Below are 25472 nucleotides of genomic sequence, written 5' to 3' on the forward strand. Positions count from 1 at the left end.
CACACACACACATATAAAAATATATATATATATATATATATATATATATATACTTATGTAATTACTGCTCAAAACAATCCCATGAGAGAGATATCCACAGTATTGTGTTTCTGGGTTACAAAAGAAACTGGAGCATGGCGAGGTTAAGTGGTTTGTCAGGTAATAGTGAGCACAGCTACGAATCAGATACGGTGATGCAGGCAGAATTTTGTTCTGCTCACTTGTAGAGATTGTGGACTGTCCTGGGTTTCAGTCTGTAAAAGGGGTCATGACTTTGGAAGTTGGTATAGGTATCAGAAAGGATTTGGGTTCCGGAGAGAGGGTATCACAAGAAAAAAATGCAGGAATCAGCCAGTCAGGTTTCCCTTTCCTGGCAGAGTCCCCTCTCTCTAGGTCACTGCTCCGAAGTCTGTATTTCCAAGCAAGCCTCATGGTTGGAACAGCCAGAGGTTACCTCTGGCTGTTGCTATCCAGGCTCAGGTGGCAAAGAGGCAGCTGGGAGAAAGTTTTAAGTTTGTGGTCTAATACCTGAAATGAGTTCTACCCACTGCTCTTCACCCATACCGCATTCTCAGTTAGTTGAAACCATCAAATATATAAAGCTGCCATTGTCAGTTTTTATGCTTATAAATACATGATTAAAACCAACCTACAACAACCACACTCAAAAACCCTGGATAGTTTTGTAAAAGCCAGCAGAATTACTATGGAGCTAAAAATGAAGAGATATTAGCCCTTCTTCTTGTCTCCTGATTTCAATACCAATGATAAATGGAAAGTGAATGTAAAAGACATTTCAACACAGTCATAAAAACATTATATTAAACTGTTAAAAGGAAAGGTAGGAATTTGCTCCACGGAAAGACTACTCATGTAGTGTTTGGGGTATCTGTTTCTTAGTGCGATTCCAATATAACAACTTTTCTTTTTTCCTGCAGTACGTTGATCAGAATAGCATGTTCTTACCACAGTAATATCCATGTGAGCAAAACAAAAGATTAGATTTTATTTTTTACATCTAGAATCTGAAGTAATAGCCATGATACTCCTAATATTATTACTACTCTTACTAGGAATTCCAGTTATTTGTTGCTTCCCTACTGTTAATGTGTATTAGGTGCTGTGTAGGTATTTCATATGTGATCAGAAGTGGGTTATATCAAATAATGAAGCAGGTTTGTTCAGTCCCTGGTCTAGGTTTTCTATCTCTGTGGTTACCTTTGCATTTCATGATCTCAAAATTTATAATCATTACAAATGGTTATAACTATTATAATCACCCCAGATAAGTAGGCTTCTCTTCTTTGCCTAGCTTTACTGAACCAAGAGAGAAATAGTAGTATTGCGGTATCATTCCTTATGAAGACACATTGAAAAACGTCAGATTACAGAACTATATCATCAGTGCATGTGTGGAAATATTATAAAGCTGTAGCTGGATATGTTGCTATAGTTTTCATTTGCACTCATTTTTAACATTATGATAGCTAAGGCCACTCTGGAAACCTGACAACTCTGTCCAGCAAGCATTCAAAACTGTTATCTCAATAAGAAGATAAGACCTTGGTAGCTTACACTGATGCTCATGTTTTCATGTGGGCTCTCCCCTGGACAATCAGTCACATGAGAAATTGCTTTAGCTGTACTGTCCTTTGGGCCACAGCACATCTAGCTCTGCCTAATGTGAAGGAAACCACTTGTGCAAAGAGCCCACTTAAGAAATGGCTTTGCTTGACATCCGCCGGCTGAAGAGCTCACCCTCCCTGAAAAATAGAACACTTTACTCGAAGGAAAAGTTGATTACCTGTAGAATAGATCTAATATTCCAACAGAGAAAATGCAAAATTGCTCCTTTTGTTTTTACATTTTTTCTACTATGCCAGAATGAATTACCTGTTCTTCCATACATTTGGAAGAAGGACTGCCGTACTAAGGAAAAAATAACTTGATCTAAAAAGCTTTTGTTACTTCCAAGTAATAATTATTTGGCAGTGTTTCCTTACATTCTCAGCAGAAAAATTTGTCTGGACTAACACAGTCCTCACACAATCAGAATGTGTTTACTCATCAAAAGTCCTACAGATATTTGCTGTGTAGGTAGGGACCATTACTTGCATTTTTCATGTTTTCTGTGATCCCAACTCAACTCAAAATTTGTAGAAATGTTGGTTGGAAGGTCCTTTTCAATTTTATTGAGTCTATAAGAAAATAGCACGATCAATGCCACAACACAGTAAAGTTCCCTTAAGGATGAAAATGGAATATCCTAGATTCAGGAAACGTTAAAATTACTGCATGGGGTGGGGGGTGGCGATGTTAAACCACCCCCATTGTTGACATTGCTGCATTTTTAGTTTTCACCTATTTATCCTAACATGATTACCAATGCAGCTAAGTGAAAACACACAAAATTAATATTGCTGTTTAAGCAATGGTTTATCGTTCTCAGGGGTCTCCCTTTTAGGTGGCTACCAGGTTAATGTTGTTTTAGTAATGAGCTTTGCATATGAGTGAGCATAAATTTGATGTATGTATACATTATTAACTCACCATGGGATGAAAGCAGATATAACTAGGTCCCTGTGACACCAATTGATTTTCAGAGCTTGTACAAGTTATGTATAATTTACCAAAACTTGTTGCTATCCCTAATTTTTCTTTTCTGTCCTCTCATTGCTTGAAAGATCCACCTCCTGGTTCCTCTTCTAGTGCTCCTTTCTTAATTCTCCTAGGAAGTTGGGAGCCCATGAATCAGGAGTGGGAGCATGTCTGCCTATCTTTTCAGCTTCATCAGTGCTAAGAATGTGTTATTAATAAAGGATCAGCTGTCATGGCATGAGAGCAGAGCAGATATTACCTAATGTGTATTGTAAGCAAATGACTAAATGGGGATTAATAGTTCATATTACTAGAAAGTATAGACCCTGCTACCAGTCGTCATTGAGCTCCGCATCCCCTCTGCTTCTAGCATTAACTTTGCTCTCCTCACTGAGTAATTGCTGGTTGTCTTTGTTAACCACACACCACAATGCTCTGGAAATGGTGGTGCTGTCAGGACTTGAACATTTTAGCTAAGGAAAGGTGAGCCGTGGAGGAGAGATGCTTTGGCTTGAGCCCCACTTGGCACAGATTCATTTGAAAAAGTACTTTGTAAAGGAAATGGCGACCTAAGTATAGAGTAATTTCATTTTTTTTCTCACATGGGAAGTTACTCTCTGGCTACTGTAATTCTCATGACTTTGACATGGTGATTGCCATTTCAGCTGTTGTTGCTGCTGTGGAACCTGAAGAACCACTAGTTTAAAGAAAGTTTGTGTCTTAAACTTATGATGCTACTAATCCACTGAATTGCAGGACTTAATAGTGGAGACTTCTGAAACTGCCAGTCCCTTATCTGAGACAAGATGAGGAATGAAACTACCCAATATCTAAGCAGCATGAATCACGTTAACAGATGCACATAGATGATAATTCCATCGATCTGACATATGAATTAAAGAACACATAGTGACTGTTTGACTTCCTTAAACATTATTGTGATACCCCTGTGTGGAATCGAGGCAATAATGAAAATGACTCAGCACTTTCCCATTGAACCCGATTTGTAGAAAAGCCTCATAATTTACTATAAAACTGCAAGGGAACAAAACCCGGACCCGGGAATGGCTTTGGTACAAGTGCTAGCCTGTCAAGCTTTTTCAAATTGTCTCCATGGTTTCCAGAGCCTAAAGATGTAAATCAAATATGTGGTCTTGAGTGCTTATAAGAAGAAACAGCATATAAAAAATAAAGGAGAAAACAGTTTGGTCATTTAGTTTCTATAGTTTTTTTTTTCTTTTTTTTTTTTTTTCTGTTTTAAAATTTAAGAAAACCCACAAAACCAGGAACTGTTCATTGAAAAGGCAAATGGTAGCAGAGTCATACTGAACCTGTCATACTAGTTACAGGCTCCTTGCCCTGGAGTCAGGCCACTCATGGTTGAGTTCCCAACTCCCCTATCTGTGATTTTGGTCACATTAACAAACTTCTCAGATTCAATCTCTACATGTTTAACATGAAGAGATGACGAAATCTACCTTGCAATATAATGCATTCACTTTCTCTGTAGAATTCCAAAAGGTGGCGGACTTGGGAAGGGACCTGTGATAAGATGGTAAAAGCATTGGATCAGGGATATGGCTTCAGGTCCTGGTTTTGTCATTGTCTAGCTTATGATTGTAGGCAAGCCCCTGATTCTCCATCGAGCAGTTTCTCACTTGAGCAGTGGTGATGTATATTTTGTTTATGTATACCTGATACCTAGGGTCAATCTTTAAGACATAGCTTTTTTTTTTTTTGTAGGTTAAAATAATCACATAATGGCAACTTTATTATAGTGGACGTGAAATAGGATATATTGTCTCTAAAAATTCAGGAAGAGAGACTATCATAAACTTAGTTGCAAAGAAGCTAATAAGAGATCAGAAATGATTAGCGAGAGAATGGTGTGTGGCTGAGGGTTGCAGAGGAGCAGATACTCTCCAGGTTCTGTTCTTTTGGTTTTTCGTCTCTGCATGTTAAACTCCCAGCTACTTTGATATGTTTTGTTGCTATTATTTTTTGACATCATGAACATAGGTTTTGACAGACTGCTTTGCTCTGCAGTGATCTGGTTACCAGTGGCAAGTGCTTCATTTTGGGTTCCATCTGTGAAGCAGGCTATAAAAAAAAAAGTGATGTAAATTTAAATGTTTACTCCCTGGCAATAATGTGAAACAATGGCATATTAAGAATAGTTGAAGGAACTAAAAGTTTTATCTCAAAGAAAAGAAAAGAGGATATTACAGTTGTCTTGAGAAACATGAAAGACTGGTGTGTATAAGAGAGATTAGATTTATTCCACTTGGATTTAAGTTACTGACATATCATCAGTTAAGTATAAGTCACTCTGGGGCTGACCTTATCTTATCTCTTAGGGATTTCTGAAAGTCAGAGGTCTTCAAACAAGAAAGGGTTATGTCAAGGGGTTGTGACCTCGTGATTAATGAAGAATGACTACTTGGTAGGAACACCATAGAAGGGATTCAAATGCTAGAAAACTGACTAGTTGTAAGGCTATTAAGTTTTCTTCCAATGCTTAAACTGTATGATTTCATGAATTCTTGATACCTCCAGGGTTCAGGATCAACCAAGAGATAAAACAGGCTCATTTTCTAAAAACATATTTCACTTACAAAGTGTTATAAAACTTTTAGTACACTAGATGGATTAAAGACTTAAACATAAGACCTAACACCATAAAAACCCTGCAAAAAAACCTAGGCAAACCATTCAGGACATAGGCATAGGCAAGGACTTCAAGACTAAAACACCAAAAGCATTGGCAACAAAAGCCAAAATAGACAAATGGGATCTAAATAAACTCCAGAGCTTCTGTATCAAAAGAAACAGTCATTAGAGTGAACCAGCAACCAACAGAATGGGAAAAAATTTTTGCAATCAACCCATCTGACAAACGGCTAATATTCAGAATCTACAAAGAACTAAAATAGATTTACAAGAAAAAAACAAACCCATCCAAAAGTGGGTGAAGGATATGAACAGACACTTTTCAGAAGAAGACATCTATAAGTCCAAGAAACATATGAAAAAATGCTCATCATCACTGGTCATTAGAGAAATGCAAATCTAAACCACATTGTGATACCATCTCATGCCAGTTAGAATGGTGATCATTAAAAAATCTGGAGAGAATTAAAAAATGCTGGAAAGGATGTGGAGAAATAGGAACACTTTTACACTGTTGGTGGGAGTGTAAATTAGTTCAGCCATTGTGGAAGACAGTGTGGTGCTTCCTCAAGGACCTAGAAATAGAAATTCCATTTGATCCAGCAATCCGATTACTGGGCATATATCCAAAGGATTATAAATAGTTTTATTACAGACGCTTGCACATGTATGTTCATTGTGGCACTGTTTACAATAGCAAAGACCTGGAACCAACCCAAATGCCCATCCATGATAGACTGGACAAGGAAAATGTGGCACATATACACCAAGGAATACTATGCAGCCATAAAAAGCAATGAGTTTCTGTCCTTTGTAGGGACATGGATGAATGTGAAAACCATCATTCTCAGCAAACTGACACAAGGACAGAAAATCAAACCCTGCATGTTCTCACTCATGGGTGGGTGTTGAACAATGAGAACACATGGACACAGGGAGGGGAGCATCACACACTGGGAGACTGTTGGAGGTGGCTAGGGGAAGAACAGGGTGGGGTTGGGGAGGTTCAGGAGGGATTACATGGGAAGAAATGCCAGATACATGTAATGGTGGGATGGAGGCAGCAAACCACAATGATATGTGTGTACCTATGCAACAATCCTGCATGATCTGCACATGTACCCCAAACCTAAAGTAAAATTAAAAAACAACCTTTGAGAACAAAGTTTACAAAACACTTTGTAAGTAAAATATGTGAGCTTCAGCTTTCTCTGTTACTACTATTCACATACCCAAGCGATGCTTTAAATTAATTTAGCAGTTGTATACTTTATACTTTATTGTAAATGATACAAATGGCTTAATTTTTTTCGCAGCTCACTGGTTAGAAAGGGCTTAATATGGGGCAGTGGCAATAAATAAGGATGACTTCTCCTTAGAGTAGAACTGATATGGAAGACTTCATTTATGCCATGGATATAATTATCAAGATCAGTTTTGGTGCTAGTTTGGTAATATTACTGTATTACTTAATGTCAACTATAGGTACTTTGAGGCAACAAAATTGGTGGTATATTGGACAATAAGCAGGGAGATGAGGGCTACCTTAGATAGAGGATTCAGGGACAGCCTGGAGAGACGTCTCCTTTACCATCTCTTATCAGCTCAAATGGTAAGATGGAATCAGGCCATGTACGATGTGAGGGACAAACACTCCAGGTAGAGGCAATAGCTAGTGTAAAGGCCCTGAGGCAGGAAAGAGCTTGGTTCAAGGAATGGAACAAGGCTAAGGTAGGAAAGAGTGGCGTGAGTTCAGAGATCAGAGGCAGCAGCAGGCCACATCATTAATTAAGGATTCCATTCTAAGCACAATGGAAAGTAATTGAAGATGGTTGTCTTTTTTTTTTTTTATTTTTTAATTTCAACTTTTAGTTTTGGGGGTTCGTGTGCAGGATTCTTACATGGGTATATTGCATGATGCTGAGGTTTAGGATACAAATGATCCTGTCAACCAGGTAGTAAGCACAGTACCTGATAGTTTTTTGATTCTTGCCCCACTCCTTCCCTCCCACCCTCTGGTAGTCTCCAATATCTATTGTTGCCATCTTTATGTTCATGAATACCCAATGTTAACTCCCACTTATAAGTGAGAATATGTGGTATTTGGTTTTCTGTTCCTGTGTTAATTTCCTTAGTATGGTGGCCTTCAGCTGCATTCATATTGCTTCAAAGGGCACAATTTCTTTTCTTTTTTATGGCTGCATAGTATTCCACGGTGCATATGTGCCATATTTTCTACCATGGAACCACCCACACACAAGTATATGCCATATTTTCTTTATCCAGTCTACTGTTGATGGGTACCTAGGTTGATTTCATGCCTTTGCTATTGTGAATAGTGCTGTGATGAACCTATGAGTGTACGTGTCTTTTTGGTAGAACAATTTGTTTTCTTTTGGATATATACGAAGTAATGGGATTGCTGAGTTGAATGGTGGTTCTGCTGTAAGTTTTGTGAGAATTCTCCAAATTGTCTTCCACAGTGATGCAACTACTTTACATTCTCACCAACATGATATAAGCATTCCTTTTTCTTCATCAGAGAGCTATAAGCAGGGGCACAAGCTGACTATCCTGTGGTAAGTAGGTTTATGAGAAAAGCAATGGAAGAAGAGAAACGAATAGGAGGAAACAGAATTTTCCCTATCCCTTCTAGAGAAGCTTATGATAGTAAGGCAAGTCAAAGTGGAAGTAAGCCAGGTTTGAGTTGTCTTATATTTTGTGTCCTTATATGGGTAATGATGACTTTCTTTACAGCAGACTGTGGTTTACCATTAAATACCTCAGGTTTAATTGTGTCACTTTCTTTACTACTTTTTGGAATTATTCGTAAAGGAATTGATAATGCCAAAAAGTATTGTATGAATATGAGGAGATGTGAGTAGGTAAGATTAATTCATTTTAACATTACTCTTTAACCAAGTTTTTACATGTTGATGTAGCTCTAAATATGTGTATAAAACCAAATGGAAATGTAACCAACTCTCATGAATAAGAAATGGCTTTTTTTCCGTTAGCTAACCTTTACCCCCAAATGTTTCAATTTATTTTCAGATATTCTCAGATTATCCATTTTCTGCTTTTGAAAATATTAATACTTATCATTTCTCTGTGGATATATACATTATTCCAAGCTACTAAAGTGATTATATATAATAGATTAATATATAAAGATATATTAATATATATTTTTGTTATAACGATGGAAAATAAAATATACAGCTAATATTTATTGGGTACTTACATGCAGGACACTGTTCTGAATGCTTTGCATTTAGTAAGTTATTTAATTCTCACAATAATGGTATGTGGTATGTGCTACTTTTATCCATATTTAACATGTGAGAAAACTGAAGCAGAGAAAGTCTGAGAAACTTGCTCTAACCACACTCACATTGTGTTTTCAGGACCAAAGGTTTAAATAAAAAGCAAAAAGTTTCATCATTTCAAGTGGACAGTTATTTGTTTTTAATGCTCATGTCAAAACAATCATTGGCTATTAACCTTAACATTATCAGCTGCTTTTTTCTCATAGCAAATGATCTTCTGAAGCCAGATTCAACTGATGGATCTGGGAGTGTGATAGGGATGTGAGGAATGAATTATTTCTGGAAGTGTTTCTGAGAACACTGGTCAGGGGAGATAATTCCAGGGTGGTGGATAAAGGGGGTTCCATGCCCAGAGCAGTTAGGGTGTTAGAGCTATTGCCACATACACATCATCTTTTTAAGGAGAAACGGTGCACATGAATATACTAAAGCATTTGGAAAAATCACTATCACATCCTGCGTTTCCCAGGCTCATTGACTTTGGAAACAACCTCCTCACCTGGGTAACAGTAATCCTAATTTTTGTAGAACACGTTTTTGTGAAATGTGGTGTTTTGTATACTTTAGTACGGAGTTGCTTACCTTGGATGTGAACTACCTGTATGCAAACTTTTGTCTGTTTGCATACACATACTTCCTGTCTTCTCCCAGTCCCCCCCACCTGCCAGGCCTGGGGTTCATTGCTTTCTTCTGATTCTCAAAAAAATCTCTGACCCTCAAGTTGGTTAGCAATTCCAGACAGGGACTTTCCCTGAAGAAAAATGGGCCAGGTAGGATGAAATCCTTTTTCAGCTAGTGCAAAAAGAATGCATTAGGAACTAATGAGCCCATTATTTAAAGTATAAGAGTGTGTGTGTGTGTGCGTGTGTGTGTGTGTGTGTGTGTGTGTGTGTGAGAGAGAGAGAGAGAGAGAGAGAGAAAGAGAAAGAAAGAAAAAACTCCTCTTGCCCCCAAGCTTTTCTAAACAAACTCTCAATTAGTGTATGGCCCTGTCTTATACTTGGCATTTCTGAAAAATAAAAAGCTGGCCAAAGTGCCCTTGGCTGTGAAGGTGTCAGTGGAAAAATAGAAATGATTTTTTTTGTGTGTTCCTCTAACCTTTGAGTCAAGATTCTATAATGGTCTACAATATATTTGGTGTGATAGTCAAATGATCTGATTCTTTTAAATAAGTTGTGAAAAGTACAGTCTTTCATTTGAAGAGACCAGGGCATTAGTGAGGAAAAACAACAAGTGGGGCATCTATGCGACATCATCAACTTCCTGGCTCGGCTGTAATTAGGTTCTAGAGTATAATTAGGTTCAGGCAGGGACCATGTGGCTCTCACTTGCCACTGTATCCTAAGCACCTAAAACCACACCTGGCACATGCCAGTACTTAATAAATATGTGTGGAGCGAATGCAAAATAGGTTAGAATCCAAACTGGATTAATTACAATTTGTATTGCCAATAAAGGTAAGAGGTCATTCTAGTTTAATCCCCTCATTCTTAGAGAAAACTTAGGCTCCAGGTCATATCTAAGGGAGAAAAATCCTTAGATTTAGAACCCCAGGCCTGGCAGGTGGGGGATTGGGAGAAAGGATTTTTCTCCTTAGGTCTGATCTGGAGCCTTATAACTTGGCTCAGATATACAAATTGTACAGAAGGTAGAACTTCTTAGACAAAAAATGACCAGAACCAGGCCTGGTCATCTTTAGAAAACATACTGTTTTTCATAGTGTTAAGGTGATACTTTGTTCTTGAACTTGTACTTTTTAACAACTGAGAATAATTTGGGTAGGTAGAATCAGAAAACTGAGAGGTTGGCACGACACAAGTACAACAAAGAGGGGTAAATGTGACATGAGTTTAATTGCTGTTAAGTAGCAAAGTAAACATAGGAATTTGCTTTTTTTTTTTTTTTTAAATGTTCTATATGACAGAATATAATATGGTTCAATGTATTGGAAATTTTTCTTTTTAAAATTTTGTTGTCTTACAATAAATAATGATTTATGATAACCTTATGTCTGTATAAGACATGGATTTCCTAATTTTCCTTTACAAATTAAGCTTACCTCAATCAGCCCATCACACTACACGTCATCATTAAAATAAATCCCAGAAATTAACTGTTAATAGTGACGACAGAATGTTTGTCAGGATTTGAGTCTTTTAACATTTATTTATTCATTTAGAGATGGAGTCTTGCTTTGTCACCCAGGCTGGACTGCAGTGGCACGATCTTGGCTCACTTCAGCCTCCACCTCCTGGGTTCAAGCAATTCTCCTGCCTCAGCCTCCTGAGTAACTACAGAGATGTGCCACCATACCCAGCTAATTTTTGTATTTTTAATAGAAATGGGGTTTCACCACAATGGCCAGGCTGGTCTCAAACTTCTGACGTCAAGTGATTTGCCTGCTGTGGCCTCCCAAATTATTGGATTACAGGCGTGAGCTGCCACACCCAGCTTAAAATTTAAGCAATAATTTTATACTAACTTCTCTATATTCTCACAAATAATGTCCTTTTGCATCTTAGAAAAAAATCTGTTTCTCAATTTGAAAAGTGTCCATTAAGATTTCTAAAATATTTCTCTTTTCTAATGAAAAACCTTGAAATCAAAGAACAACCAGCAAATTAGAAGTTCTTGAAGCTATCATTTATAAATGAGTTGGACATCTTGTAGAAAATGGGGAAAAGCAAAATGTAATCAGATTCCCAGACCGTTTTGCCTCTTGGAAAATAAGATATAGGTAACTCAGTGACACCTTTCTCAAAAATGTGAATTCCTCAAAGGGTTCTGTGCATTGATTCATGGATTCATGTTGTCACAGAGGTCAACAATTAGCAGAGACTGGAGTTAAAATGAAATAAGGCAATGGCATGGGGCTAGGCGATTAGGACCTGAATGTTGACGTTTTAGCCATTGAAACAAACGGGAGCTATTACTAAATGATAGAATCATTATAAAAAGTTGTTTCTCTCTGGACAAAACTCTACCAATAAAGTCTGGTTTGTTAATGCTTATTTCCACATGGGTAAAACTGTCTGACAATGTGTCTGAATATATTATATAAACAATCAACATGTTCTTTGAATATTAAAAAGAGTTAGCTTTGGGACATTTTCTTCTGATACAAATATTCTTTATTTTTTCCTTATTGTTCTGTGTATTGTGTCCTCAATATTTAGCACATCAAGATTTAATAAAAATCAAAAACAGCAATTTGAAAAGTAGTTTCTTATTCTATAAAATAGCTATTATATTCATTGATTGCAAATATGTGTTTATATAGCTTGTAATGATAATTAGGTTTTTAAAAAATCTATCCAAATGTAACTTCAAAAGACTTGTTATAATGACTCCTTCTCAGATTTGCTAATATTTTAGGTAGATAGTTTATATTTAAAATATTATATATATATATAAAATTATATATATATATATATATAATATTTTAAATATAAACTATCTAGCCTAAAGGCTAGAATTAGGGGATGGATACCTCATTCTCCATGACATGCTTATTTCACATCTCATGCCTGTATCGAAACATCTCATGTACCCCATAAATATATACACCTGCTATGTACCCACTAAAAATTAAAAATAAGGAAATAGAAGCAGAGGAGGAAGAATCAAAGAGGAAAAAAATCCACAGTTTTAAAAAGACTAGGATTAAACATTGTTTAGCTATTATTTGGACTTTAATAATAATAGAAGCAAATGCCATTTATAAACACAAGAAGACATCATATTTATATCACTGCTTCCTGCCTGCTATGTTCTTAAAAACTATTAAGGTCGATACTAATACGAAGAAGGTACAGTCTCCTCATTAATGCAGGAAGGACGAAAGTAGGATTCTGACTTTGCCTACCTATCTCCATAATGCAGCTACTTTTTGCTCATACAGATAGCATTTCTTTTGGCCAGAGTGATGAGCTACAAGCCAAAGGCAAGGTTATGTGTGCTGAGCTAGGCAGTTACCCATGTGGTATGGTTTTGAGGGACAAGGAAGTGTTCCAGGTAATGATGCTGGTGACTCCTTGCATTCAGGCAAGTCCTGGTCATTGTGAGATGCCCAGAGAGTCTCACATTTACCTCCCTGAGCTAGGGAATGAGCTTCCTTTCTGGAGAAGCTGGTTAAATTTTATTGGCAACAAATTTAGCAAGGGATTCTCTTATTTAGGACAGACTGTAAAGATGACTTTTATTGCTTTTTATGATAAAAAATACTCATTAACAAGAAAGCAAAAATAGGAGGAAGAAGAGCAAAAAGCAGGAACTGTGGAATTAGTGAAGCTAGAGTTTTGATACTGTTCCAGCCTCTACCTAGTTTTGACTCAGTCATTTACTGCTGTAAATGAAATAAAATGTTTTAGTCTTTTGGGGGTTAAATGAGATGCTGCATGAACACCATGTAGCATGTTTCCTGAAACATATCTTTTGAATAAATCACATATTGCTATTATTATTAATGATGTATAAAAAGCAATGATCTATTATTCTACCACCAGAGGCTAAAAATTTTTACACTTTCATGTGTTTCCTTTCTGTTATTTTTTTCTGGCTATAGTTTTACATTGTTGAGATCATATTGCATATGTAGTTTTGTATTCATTTTGTTTAACACAATATGGCATTAAAAACAGAATACTGTTTTTCGTCTACCATACTGGCAATGATGATAAAAGACAACACTCGATGCTGGCACGAGTGAGGTTATGGGTGCCATTGTGCATCACAATGGTGAGAGGATCAGCTGGTATAACCTTTCTGGAAGGCAACTTGGAAAATATTGTTCAAGAGTATTAAAATTCTTTTACCTGTTGACCTGGTAAGTTTACATCTATATAGCCAGTCTCAGGAAATAAGTGAATTATGAACAAAGACTTACGGTCAAGGAAGTTAATTGAAGAATCATTTATAAAAACAAAAGTATAAAAATTATTACTGTCCACCATAATGAAACTTCTAAGTAAATTATGCCACATTCAAAAAAAGGAATATTTACAGACGTTAAAGTTCAATTTTCAAAGAATAATTGATTACATGGAAAAGTGTTTTTGATACGATGTTACACAGGATGAACACAATGTATGATGCAAAACTCCAGGATTCCAATTTTGTTTCAAAAAGAAACAAGTATGTGTGGGGAATGGTCTGGAAAAATGTATGCCTGGAGGTTATCAAGATTATCTGTGGCTGGTGGGATTGTATATTCATTTTTTTCTCAAATTTTCTATTTTGAACATGGGCCTGTATATAAACCCAAAAGACATCTACACAGGTGTGTGTGTGTGTGTGTGTGTGTGTGTATTATAGGAGCAAATATTCTGTGAATTTCACCATGCCATAAAATCTTAAAATTTCAGAACTATGTATTTTTAAGAGCTTTATAGTGTTTGATTTTTGTGGGTCCATCTTAATGTATTTATTCCTTTTTGATATTGTTTAAAACATCGATTATTGCAGTGTGTCCCTCTGCATATATGAATCGCGATTTGCATTTCTAGATCATTTCCTTTGCGGTGCAGAGGCATCATTGGGTCATGCGTGTGAACCTAGGGGGAGTAAGTTTGGGTGCAAGTGGATGCACCAACTGAATGTACACCTTCAGAGCAAGCTAGGGGGAGAAAATGGGACCAGCACCATAGACTAGTGGAAAGAAACAATATGGCATCTCTGGGGAGGAAGCGAAAGGCTTTCGTGATTGGAGACCAGGGTACTCAAAGAACACTTGAAAGAGAATTTAAGTATCACACTGTTGTGGCCCGTTCTTGTCGTCTTTTATTTATCTTGAACATTCTTTCAGATTCCTTTGCTTAATTAGGCCCTTAGTTTTCAAGACACACTTGTGGTCTAATGGTTTCCATTGTGGGCAAAGAACAACTGTCACAGCACTGTGTGCCATTATCTTTGTACCTGTTGTCTTTGCAATTTCTGTTATATCAACATGATCTATTTCATAAGTGGCCTGCCTACCCTACTCTCTTGCATTCTTCTCAAGGGCAGAGACTATGTCTTATCATCATCCTATATCTCTAGGGCCATGAAAGGTGCCTGGTACATGCTGAGTGTTTCATAAATGTTTTCTTAGGTGAGTGAAAGAGCAGCAGTGCATGGGTAAGAAGTGGAAATTCTAAAGGAAGAACAGGTTCTGACAAAGAACAGGCTTTGCAATTCTAGGAACACATGAATCTCTGCGTTTCCTCTCTTTTTATTCCTCAATCACACTGATTATAACTAAATCAGCATGTCTTTCATGTTAAGGTTTTTCAAAAGAACAGAAGTTTTAATACAACCTGAAAAACCTCCTTTTTGTCACAATGCTCATTGCAGTCAAGTCTTTTTCCCACAGGCCTAGGTTTAATGGGCTACTAGTAAAGGAATATTGGCCTTCTAGTAAGATCAAATATGTTCTTTGATGGGCATGTGGAAAATAAAGTGGATATCCCCCTTAAAAATTTGAGCGCTTTGTAGAAGTCAATTATCACAGGTGAAGGTTAATATTTGCATTGCAATTTATAAATTAAAAGTGATTTTTATCTAAATTATCTCATTTAATTTTCTGATTACTAACATTCTTTTGGGGATAAAGCCTTTCATTCCATAGTTTCAGATAAATCTTTAAGATACAGCACTACTGAGAAAAGTAATCCCAGTAGTGGTACTGTTATCAAATCATTTTCTATTGGGAGGTATTCAGAAGCAGAAAAATCCTGCTCTTGAAGGACAAGGAAGGGGGAAAGTGCCATAAAACAAATGGGCAGGATAGAGACACGTTTTTCATGATTCACACTATTTCTTGTGCTAGTTTTGTTTGGAGGAAAGAAACCTAGCTTGGCATCTATTATAGTGCTCCCAGATGGAACCCTGTCTTTAGGCCAATGGCTCAGCTAAATTCCCTCAATTTTTGCCAAAGACCTGCATCATCATCATATGGTCATTGTCAACATCATCACCATCATCACCATCATCATCATCATTTAATGTTTGTTTATTATGTGTCAAATGCTATTCTAAGTGCCTTATATAAATTATCAAAATCCTCCTAGAAACTAATGAAATAAGTTTATTGTTATATTGTTATACATACTACATATGAGGAAACTGAGGCATCTTGCCCTAAGTCAAAGAAAGCAGTTGAAGACAAATTTAAACACAACTAATTTTACTCCAGTTTTTCTATCAGTTGACACACAGTACTTCTTTTAATTGGTATGTTTATATGGTTTTTCATGAGTGCAAATCATCTCTCATTTCTCCAAACCTCTTAAGTAGTACTTTATAATGTGGCCTTTATGGCATCCTTTAACTAATATTATGCTTTGTATTATCACCATTATTGTACAAGTCTTCTATATTTTTACTTTCTTTGCTCTGGTGTTATTAAATGTTTTCAGACTTTTGTGCTCATTTATTTGCTACTTTTGACCCGATGGAGCCTTTCTACAAACTACTTCTTCCTCCTGGGATCTGCCTTTACTTCTCTTAGTGCACCTAGGTCAACATTTTACAGTGTTGGTCCCACAGTGTAAACAACTGGGGGACCTACAGAAGAAATACACCTGGATCGCATGCCTAGAGATTGCAATTAACTTTGGGTGGCTTGGGCATCACAAGCTCCAAAAGCCCCCCAAGTGATTCAAATGTGCAGACAAAATGGAAAACCACTGGCCTGTTCATTTCCTATACATCTTAAACCTGCAGCACTCCACCTTCCTCACTAGAGTTCAGTGATCCTGAAGCCACCTGTCATCACACTATAGAGTTCTCCTTTTTAGCTCTTCAGAAACTGGAATTGGTAATGCCCATATATAGGAAGGAAACCTTGAGAGTCTGGAGTACTGAAAGCCAAGTGAAGAAAGCATTTTAAGGAGGAGGTGTTAATTGTGTTATATGCCGAGTCACAGAAGATGAGAGCAAAGATTTAACCAATGCATTTAGAAATATGGAGGTCACTGATAATCATGACAATGTCATTAAATGTCATTTGAGTGGCAGGGAATAAATTTCTGATCAGAGAACAAAAACATTGATGAGGCAGGGGGAGAGACCAAAAATGAGAATAAGAGTGAGTGTGAAGAATTGCAAGGGCAGAATTCTTGGGTAGGCAAAAGAAGATAGGGTTTAGTGTACTTTGTCTTATTGAATCCTTGCAGTACCCTAAGGGAAATATAGTATTTTTCTTTTCATTTTACGTATGAGGAAAGTGAGACTTAGAGAAGTTTGTAACTTGTATAAGATCACAGGGCTCATAGTTGTCAGACTTGGGACCAATCATAAGTCTACATGCCTCAAAGTTCTTAAAAACTATATATTCTTGCCTCTTGTTTGCAAAGATGACCCTTTCGTTGCAGCTGAATGAGCTTTATATACATTTATTCCCCAGCTTCCTTTTTTTTTAAAAAAATTTCAAAACCCTCTTTCTCCGACAGCACAGTTTGCTTAATGACCATCTATGCATAATTGATGTAAACTAAAGACACAAATGCACTTCTTTAGATTAAAAGAAATAAATCTTTGGAACCTCAATCTCTGACAAAACTATTGAGTCTATTAGCTTTCTATAAGTCAGTAACAAAACTACCTAGTCTGATATCTGCTGACTCTGGGTGTGCTGGTGTAGCTATAACCCCCAGAAACAGGTGATTCACAAGATTCCTTATGGTCTTGCAGGAGCCTCATAGCAGCTCCTAATAAGCTGAGCTGGAAACAACTGATGAACTATTACTCGAGCTTATGAGGTAGGGGATGAGGGCTGTTAGGTTAGAACAGCATTATACCTAATCATTTATGAGCTGACTCCTGGGGTGATGGAACCCAGAAGAGTGATGTGTTCATCAGTGTCTATGCAGTGGGTGGGAGGGAGCCCTAGTTTGTAGTATTTGCCAATTTGGGTGGTGTAAATACTCCCAAATATGGCTAATTTCAACTTACCAGCATGTCATTCAATATGAATCAGAAAGAGATGAAAACAATAGACTCTCAACCCTCTGCCGACTGGCTTTAGCACACCATCACATATGATATAAAAAGTTTTCACCTGTATCTCTCAGTGGATGTTCTCATTCATTCCTAGACATGTCAAGCACTTTTGGAGACAAAGAGGTAGAAAGAACATTGTGTTCAAATTCCAGAGAATAGAAGTCTGGTTCTGCTTCAGTCAATAAAGTTAGCTATGTGGGTTTTGCCAACGTACTTGTTTTCTTTTGACCCCGATTGGGAAACGAAGCAACTGTCCCGTTAAGGCTCTTGAGAGTAGGAAGATGCTGTGATGCACCCGCACACGTGATGCTGGACATCAGCCCTCTCCTCCATGGGGGTGGAGGAGATCTCCTTGTAAAACTGTGTGCTATATTGTGCTTTTGCATTTCAGTTGAAAACCTTGTCTGTCTGTAATAGCTTGCCCATGCTTTCTCTATCATTGTGGCCTTTGAGATTTCTCAAAGAAACCAGCAGGAATGTTTGAGGTTTTTCACATACAATATTCCCAATGAGGCTGTCTAAATAATAAAAAGGAGTATGCAATCACACCAGATACCTTCTCATTCTGAGGACAGATAGAGCTGCAATCCTAACCTTTAATTTTATGACTTTCCCATCTTTTGCTAACCCTTTAACATTATATTAACAAAAGATGGACTGGGTGGGGGCAGGGAGGGACTTAATGCTTTTTATGATCTATTTTAACATTTTTATCTCTCCTTGAAAAAATAAATTTGCCACAAGAATTAAAACTGTATTTTATCCTTTGAAATGCAGCCCTAGATGATGTATGTGACTGCACTGGCGGCAAGTCAAGTCTGTACAAAGCCCAAATTGAATCTTCCTTCTGGCTACAGCTGTGCATGATATTTTATGCAATTTTTTATGCTGGTCATAAACGAGGTGGAAACTGTGATTATGCCAATTTTTAAATAACACATTTTCACCAAAAAGCGACTACCAGTGTTCCAACATGTGTACGTATTTGCAGGATCCAGCCCTTCTTTTCGCATCACGAGATTGTGGGATGTTGACCCCATGACGGATTTCTAGGTGAACTGCTATAGGCACTTAATATTCTATTGTTGTAAAACACAGGACTGCAAAAATGTATCATGATTTCCTCTTACTATAATATCTGTTTGGCAAAATATTGCCCCTGAGCAACTGAATATGCTGAAGTGGAGGGTGGGATTTCATTGTAAAAATAACTCAGTTTATTACTATTCCATTATTTATCTGTATCTGTATCTGCATGACATCCATATCTAGACAAAGACTAAAATGAATGGAAAGGAAGAATTCAAATATGGTTACAAGAATTTGCCTTGATATTATAATATCATATTCCACTGTTACATAAAATGGTGCTAAGAAAGAAGAAAAATATTACCTAAAGCTCAGAATTTGCTGCTTTTCTGTTTCTTTTACACTTGACATAATACAGATGCTTTTTGTCTATATTTGATATTAACACAGAGATTACTGTTAGACAGTTTTAGTTGGGCAGCTACAAAGGGAAAATTTAAAATGTTAAGTAAATGATTACAGAAAATGTAAACCTTTGATATGAACCTTAACAACTGCTTATCCAAATTAACATGGCATTACATTTAGAGCTGTAAAGATGAAGCCATTTGCATGAGTGTGTGTATATGCGCCTAACCATCAGTCAGTTCTCATTAATAAATCCCCAAGCCAAAGATATTTGCTCTATCAACATCCTGCTGTCATCTTCAAAGACCACCTCTGGCAGCTGATGTCCCGTCAAGTTGCTGACTGAACTGAGGAAACCATCTGGCTAGCAGAGGGCAATGTGGCTGCTGCTGGTCATACTGAAGGGAAGACATCATACACCTGAGAATTTTTCTTTAGAGTTTTCTGGAAGATTTAAACCAGAAACTGAGCACTTCTGAGGGGTTCTAAGATAATACTCTTGCATTGTATGGAGGGTTCTGTTTTATAACTTGTAAATTTTTCCCAACTTGAGGATCATTTATTCCATGAAGGAGAGATGGCTTAATAGAATCATCAGTAGCAAGCTTTGATTGGTACTAAACAGGTCCTCCAAAATTATATGTTGAATAGCTGAATGAATTAGTGAATGAATAATAGATACGGTCAGATATTATGTTGGACTTTCTTCCATTCATGTCACAGATCTAAGGAACAGCAATAGTGAAAATCTTGTCGTGTTATGAATGTTTGCATGTAATTTGTCCCTGAAGATTAGATGTCAAATGAGAATCTTTCTCTCTCTGATATCAGCCTAATGGTAAAATGAATCATACATTTTACATCTTCAGAAACATTGCTCAGAACTATGATTTCAGCATTCCGGACATCATTCAATTATCAGCTCACAAAACTAGTCGCTTGGCTTGCATGATTTTGTTGGATGTTTCTGATTGGGAGGGCCAACTGATTGAATTTCAAGTTGAAGGAAGCACTGCCTGAAGGTCAGAGGAAAGGTGTAGTGCATGAAATGATTGAGGAGACATTGGTGGGTCTCCTTGACCTGACAGTAATCACTTGTTTGACCAAAATGACATTCATTTCTAAAATGTTGCCATCAGTGCTAGGCTGCTTCTAAGGCTTCCCTTGTTTGTAGCTGTGCAATAATCTTTTATCTAACAGAGTCTGATGACCAAGATGCAGCCTGCCTTTTTCAATAGGGCCGTGCAGCCTTTATCTACTTATAATAGTTGGAGTACTACCAATCCAGTAGATTCTATAAACATTCAACCTTGAAAATCACCAGAGTTTCAGGGAATTCTGTAAGGAGCCAGCCTTGAAAAACCAGTGATGGTTCAGGAGGGACTTTTTAGCACATATTTTACTTAGGTACTGTACTTTATGTGATCATTTTACTTCTAGCTATAATTCATCATGCCAACCTTGACACATAAGGTCATAAATGATTCTATTTCCAGTTATAGCCACTTATGCATTCTTCTTGTGGTCTACCACTGTTGTATGAGGAAACTGTTACATTTGATAGCTCTTAGGTTTGAAATTCTTGGGCGTTGGCCGCATGTTCTCACTCACAAGTGGGTGTTGAACAATGAGAACACATGGACACAGGGAGGGGAACATCACGCACCGGGGCTCGCCGGGGTGGTAGAGGGGCGAGGGGAGGGATAGCAGGGTGGGGAGATAGGGGAGGGATAGCATTAGGAGAAATACCTAATGTAGATGACAGTGTGATGGATGCAGCAAACCACCATGGCGCATGTATACCTATGTATCAAACCTGCACGTTCTGTATATGTATCCCAGAACTTAAAGTATAATTTAAAGAAAAGAAATTCTTGGGTGTGGGAATTAATGCATCTACTCTTAACTTTTACATTTGGTCATTGGTTTGTAACATAAACCCTACTGTTCATCAGCAGGTATCTTTATATTGACAAAAAAGTTCTGGAAAGGTGTAGTAATTTTTTTTTTTTTTACTTTTAAATTCAGGGGTACATGTGCAGGATGTGCATGTTTATTACACAGGTAAACGTGTGTCATGGGGGCTTGTGATACAGATTACTTTGTCACCCAGTTATCAAGTCTATTATCTACTAATTATTTTTCCTGATCGTCTCCCTCCTCCCTCCACCTTCCAGCAGGCCCCAGTGTGTGTGGTCCCCCTCTACGTGTCCGTGTATTCTCATCATTTAGCTCCCACTTATAAGTAAACATGGTATTTGGTTTAGTGAAAATTTTGAAGTGCAAATGATTCTTATCACCTCACAGTAGCATAGGTGTCCTGAAGGTACAGTGAACTTGGCAAATGAAAGACATGCTGGCTTATTTTTGCTTGGGCAGGTAGCGACACATTTGTTTTAATCAGTCTTGTGTATATTATATGAAACCATAATCAAATGATATCAAGACTGCAATCAAATAAGATCATGTGAGATGGATCGTCCATTTGCGTGAGAGAGAGATGGTTTGTAAATAGTGTGTCTCAAAAAGAGAAACACTAATGAGAAGAATAAGCATTAAGCTCATGACTCATTAGGGATTATGACCAGGTATATTGTGTGTCTGTGTGTGTGTGTGTGTGTGTGTAGCTATTATTACATCCAATTCAACTTTGTTGCACTTTCAGTTTAAATAGTGAAGGATTTCATGAGATCACATACCTGCTGTGGAGAAATATATATTTTCCAGAGATGTGTGTTAGTATGCTGAGACTGCCATAACAAAATACTACTGAGTGGCTTAAACAACAGACATTTATTTCTCTCAGTTCTAGAAACTGGGAAGTTCAAGATCAAGGTGATGGCTGATTGAGTTTCTCATGATGACTCTCTTTTCAGTTTGCAGATAGGCACCTTCTTCCTGAGTAGTAAATGGCAGATAGTAAATGAGAAACAGAAATCTCCCGAAGTATCTCTCTCTTCCTCTTCTTAGAAGGCCACAGTCTTACTCATTAGGTCCCCACCCTTAAGACCTCTTTCAACCTTAATTATCTCCTAAAGGCTCTGTCTCCAGATACAATCACCTTGGTGATTAGGGCTTCAACATGAATTTGGAGGGGAACACAAATTAGTCCACAGTGGTTTGGCTACAAATTTTCATTTCTTGGTTACTTTACCAATTTTTCTTTTTTGAAACAAGGTCTTACTCTGTTGCTCAGGCTGGAGTACACTGGCATAAACGTGACTCACTGTAGCCTTGGCTTTCTGTGCTTAAGCGATCTTCCTGCCTTGGCCTCTATGTAGCCACACTTAGCTAATTTTTAAATTTATTCGTAGAGATGGAATATCTCCATGTTGCCTGGGCTGGTCTCAGCCTCTGAAGCTCAAGTGATCTTTTCTCCTTGGCCTCCCAGAGTACTGGGATTGTAGGTGTGAGCCACCATGCCCAGCGTTACTTTAACGCATATTACCTATAGGTTCAAAGTGTTATGTTGATGGATACATTCATTGCAATCTTCCTATCTCAAGGTCAAAAACTTAATTACCTTTGTAAAGTACCCTTTCCCATGTAAGGTAACATAATTACAGGTTCTGTGGGTTAGGGTGTGGACGGACATTAAGGGTTGCATTTATTCTGCCTAACATAAGCCAAGGATAGAACAAATCTAGAATTCATTCATTTAGTAATTATGTTAGGGAATAAATAAGTGCCAGGCAATATACTATATGTGTGTATTTTTAAATGGTTAAGAATGAGATTCTGGCTGACTGAAAGAGCCACTAGGCTTTATCTGTGAGGATCAGTAAAAGTTCTAAGTTTAAAATGAATTTTCTCTTCAGTATTTGATATTAGATTGACAAGTCCTTCCTAGAACTGTGAGAGAGGAAACTAGAAGTAAGTTAATCTACTACATAAAATTTTAAGTAGGGAAGAAGAAAATCTTGGAACCACAAAGTACCTTGTCCATTTTACGTAGAAGGATAAACTGAATGATACAGTGTGGAGGAGAAACTGGAAATAATATTGTCTTCTTAAGAGACTTTCTAGAACTAATAGAAAGCGGTTCCAAATAGAGGGGCCAGATAACATGTAAAAGAATTAAATATTTAATACCTGCTTATTAATGCATAAAGGGAATAAATAACACTTTCTAAACATTTCAGCACAGCCACAGAGACCACAAAAGTATAAACATAGTTGATCATCACAATCTCTGATAGTTATTTCAGCTTACATCTGAATCCCACTAATAAGTTATTAGGACCCAAAACTTCAGAATGAGTAGCAACTGGCTTTCTGATTTTGAAAAGAGAGGGGCAGAATAAAATTAAAATGAAGGTTGGGATATAACAGATTTAACTTAAAAGCAAGGGCCATCAAAATTGAGTCAGGTGCTTCTGTACCAAAATCGCATGTATTTTGCAATCCTGTAGTTTCAAGTGGGATCTTATTGTAGTAGTTCATAGTTACATAAATTATAAAGTATATTTAGCCAATACCTTTACTTGCAAAAACATCTAACTTTCATTTTAATATGGCATTCTGACCAAATTTGTTTGTTTCCTTCAAAAGGCCATCCTTTAACTTGATAATAAAGAGATTGATTAAAATACGTATAAATCCACAATCATGAAGAGAATAGGAAGGAAGCCATTATCAGCAGAAAATGTCAACAGCTATCTGTTAGAAAGAAAATAATTGAGCTTTAAACTGGGGTGGAGAAAGTTATTGCTGAAATTCTGCAGTAAGGAGTTACAACTAGAGAGTCAATATACCCTGGAGGACCCAGAAGAAACCGACTTCTCAAAAACACCAGGAGGGCCAGAGGAGACAGAGAGGAAGAAGATACTGAGAATGACTATATTCAAATCAGGGACATTCCCTCTACCCCTCTGACCCTCCACTCCCACTTCCATCCAAATCTGCGATATCCAGGAGTCAAGGCTTTAACCTGCCAGGCAATGCAATATCATCAACGAACACATTTTTTTTTTTTTTTTTTTTAAAGTAACAAAGTTCTTCTTTAGAGGAATAGAAAAAAAAGTCTGTCTTGGAGGTGTATAGGCTGTGTCTTGGGAACTAGAGAATAGAATAGCGAGTAGAGTTACAATAGCTAGTATAGATTCAAGAGCAAAATATATAAATTTTATTAAGTAGGAATCTCCCAGCAAAATAGCCGTATATTACCATTTTGTCACTTGCCTCATGTTTAAACATGAATCTACAGTCAAAGGTGTAATACACATTATAGGAAAATTCAGTCTCAGTTTAGATGTGAGCCGTTGATAGGGGAGGTAATTTCTAGAAATGCCAGTGTGAAAGTGGAGAAGTAAGACTGAGGAAGGAGACCCTAATCCTCTTTATCTTCTAAGAGTCTTTCCCCCTAGACTTCTACATTGCATTTCAATAGAAGTAAAGGCTGGCAGACCCTGGCGCCACCCTTAATCACATTCCTATAGATTGCAGGCAAGGTATGGAGGAATCTTTTGGGAAGGCATAGCTTTTCCTTAAACACGATGAAACCCCCACCTAAGTGGTGTTCCCCATGCCTATTTCAAGGATGAAGACCTTTTCACATGTAATTTCTAGAATTGGAAGGCTTTAAAAGGGCAAGGATTTTCTTTGTCGAGGAGCTCAGCTGTTAGGCAACTATGCCGCTGCTGCCGCCGCTGCTGCTGCTGCTGCTCCTGGCCAAATAAATCACCCCTTCCTTCCCAGTTTGGTGTCCGAGGGGTTTGTTTCCTGGCCTTTCCTGCTTCAAGACTAGGAGGGGAAAGAGGCTCAAGCCTGTGTGCATCTGAAGCAGAATCCCATTGGGAACTCTGGCAATTCAGTGAGAAATCCCTCCTCAGAGTGATTCCAGAGAGGGGTAAGCATCCTGTGGTCTTCTCTGCCCAGAAAATGGAAGAGAAAGACGAGGTAAGGCAAGGCAAGTCAGGAAGGAGGAAGGGAGAAAAGAAAGGAAGAAGGAAGAGAGAAGGAAAACGAAAAGAGAGAAAAAATCATTGAGAAATGGAACTCTTTCAGGGAATGGCTCAGAACTTCCACAGTAAAACTCAGATTAAATTCTCCAGTAGATTTGCAAAACAAAAACAGAAACAACAACAACAACAACAAAATTCCCTCAAAACCTTCATTAGAAAAGAACAGGATATTACATACAAACTAAACACAAAAAACTTGAAGGGACGCTTGGAATTTAAAGTAATACTTTTACAAATCTATGGATGCCTTAGAAGAAAAGTTAAGAATTTTTATGAAAAAAGGAAAATATGGGGAGAAGGAAATGGGAAACTCTAGGATAAAACAAACACACACTGGTTATATAGGACGGGAAATGTAATTGTAGTTAACTACTTGGTTGTTAGTGAAAAATATCAATAATCTGTTTATAGTTGCATTATCCTATGAACAAAGCTTGGCAGGAAACTGTAAATGTTATTAACCTTGACAATGAAAAGTAGAAATGGCAGTTTGGGA

The 25472-nt window shown here is 37.4% G+C and overlaps 1 protein-coding gene across 1 annotated transcript in view; it reads right to left on the minus strand.

The window, feature by feature from the left end:
- The window catches only part of VWC2L (von Willebrand factor C domain containing 2 like), a 177016-nt gene that overhangs the window by 52969 nt on the left and 98575 nt on the right, over positions 1-25472 (minus strand). The gene's annotated exons all lie outside the window — the stretch shown is intronic.

This window comes from Sapajus apella, unplaced genomic scaffold (genome assembly GCF_009761245.1).
Source record: "Sapajus apella isolate SASKATOON/1434 unplaced genomic scaffold, GSC_monkey_1.0 scaffold10, whole genome shotgun sequence".
In the NCBI taxonomy this organism is placed as follows: domain Eukaryota; kingdom Metazoa; phylum Chordata; class Mammalia; order Primates; family Cebidae; genus Sapajus; species Sapajus apella.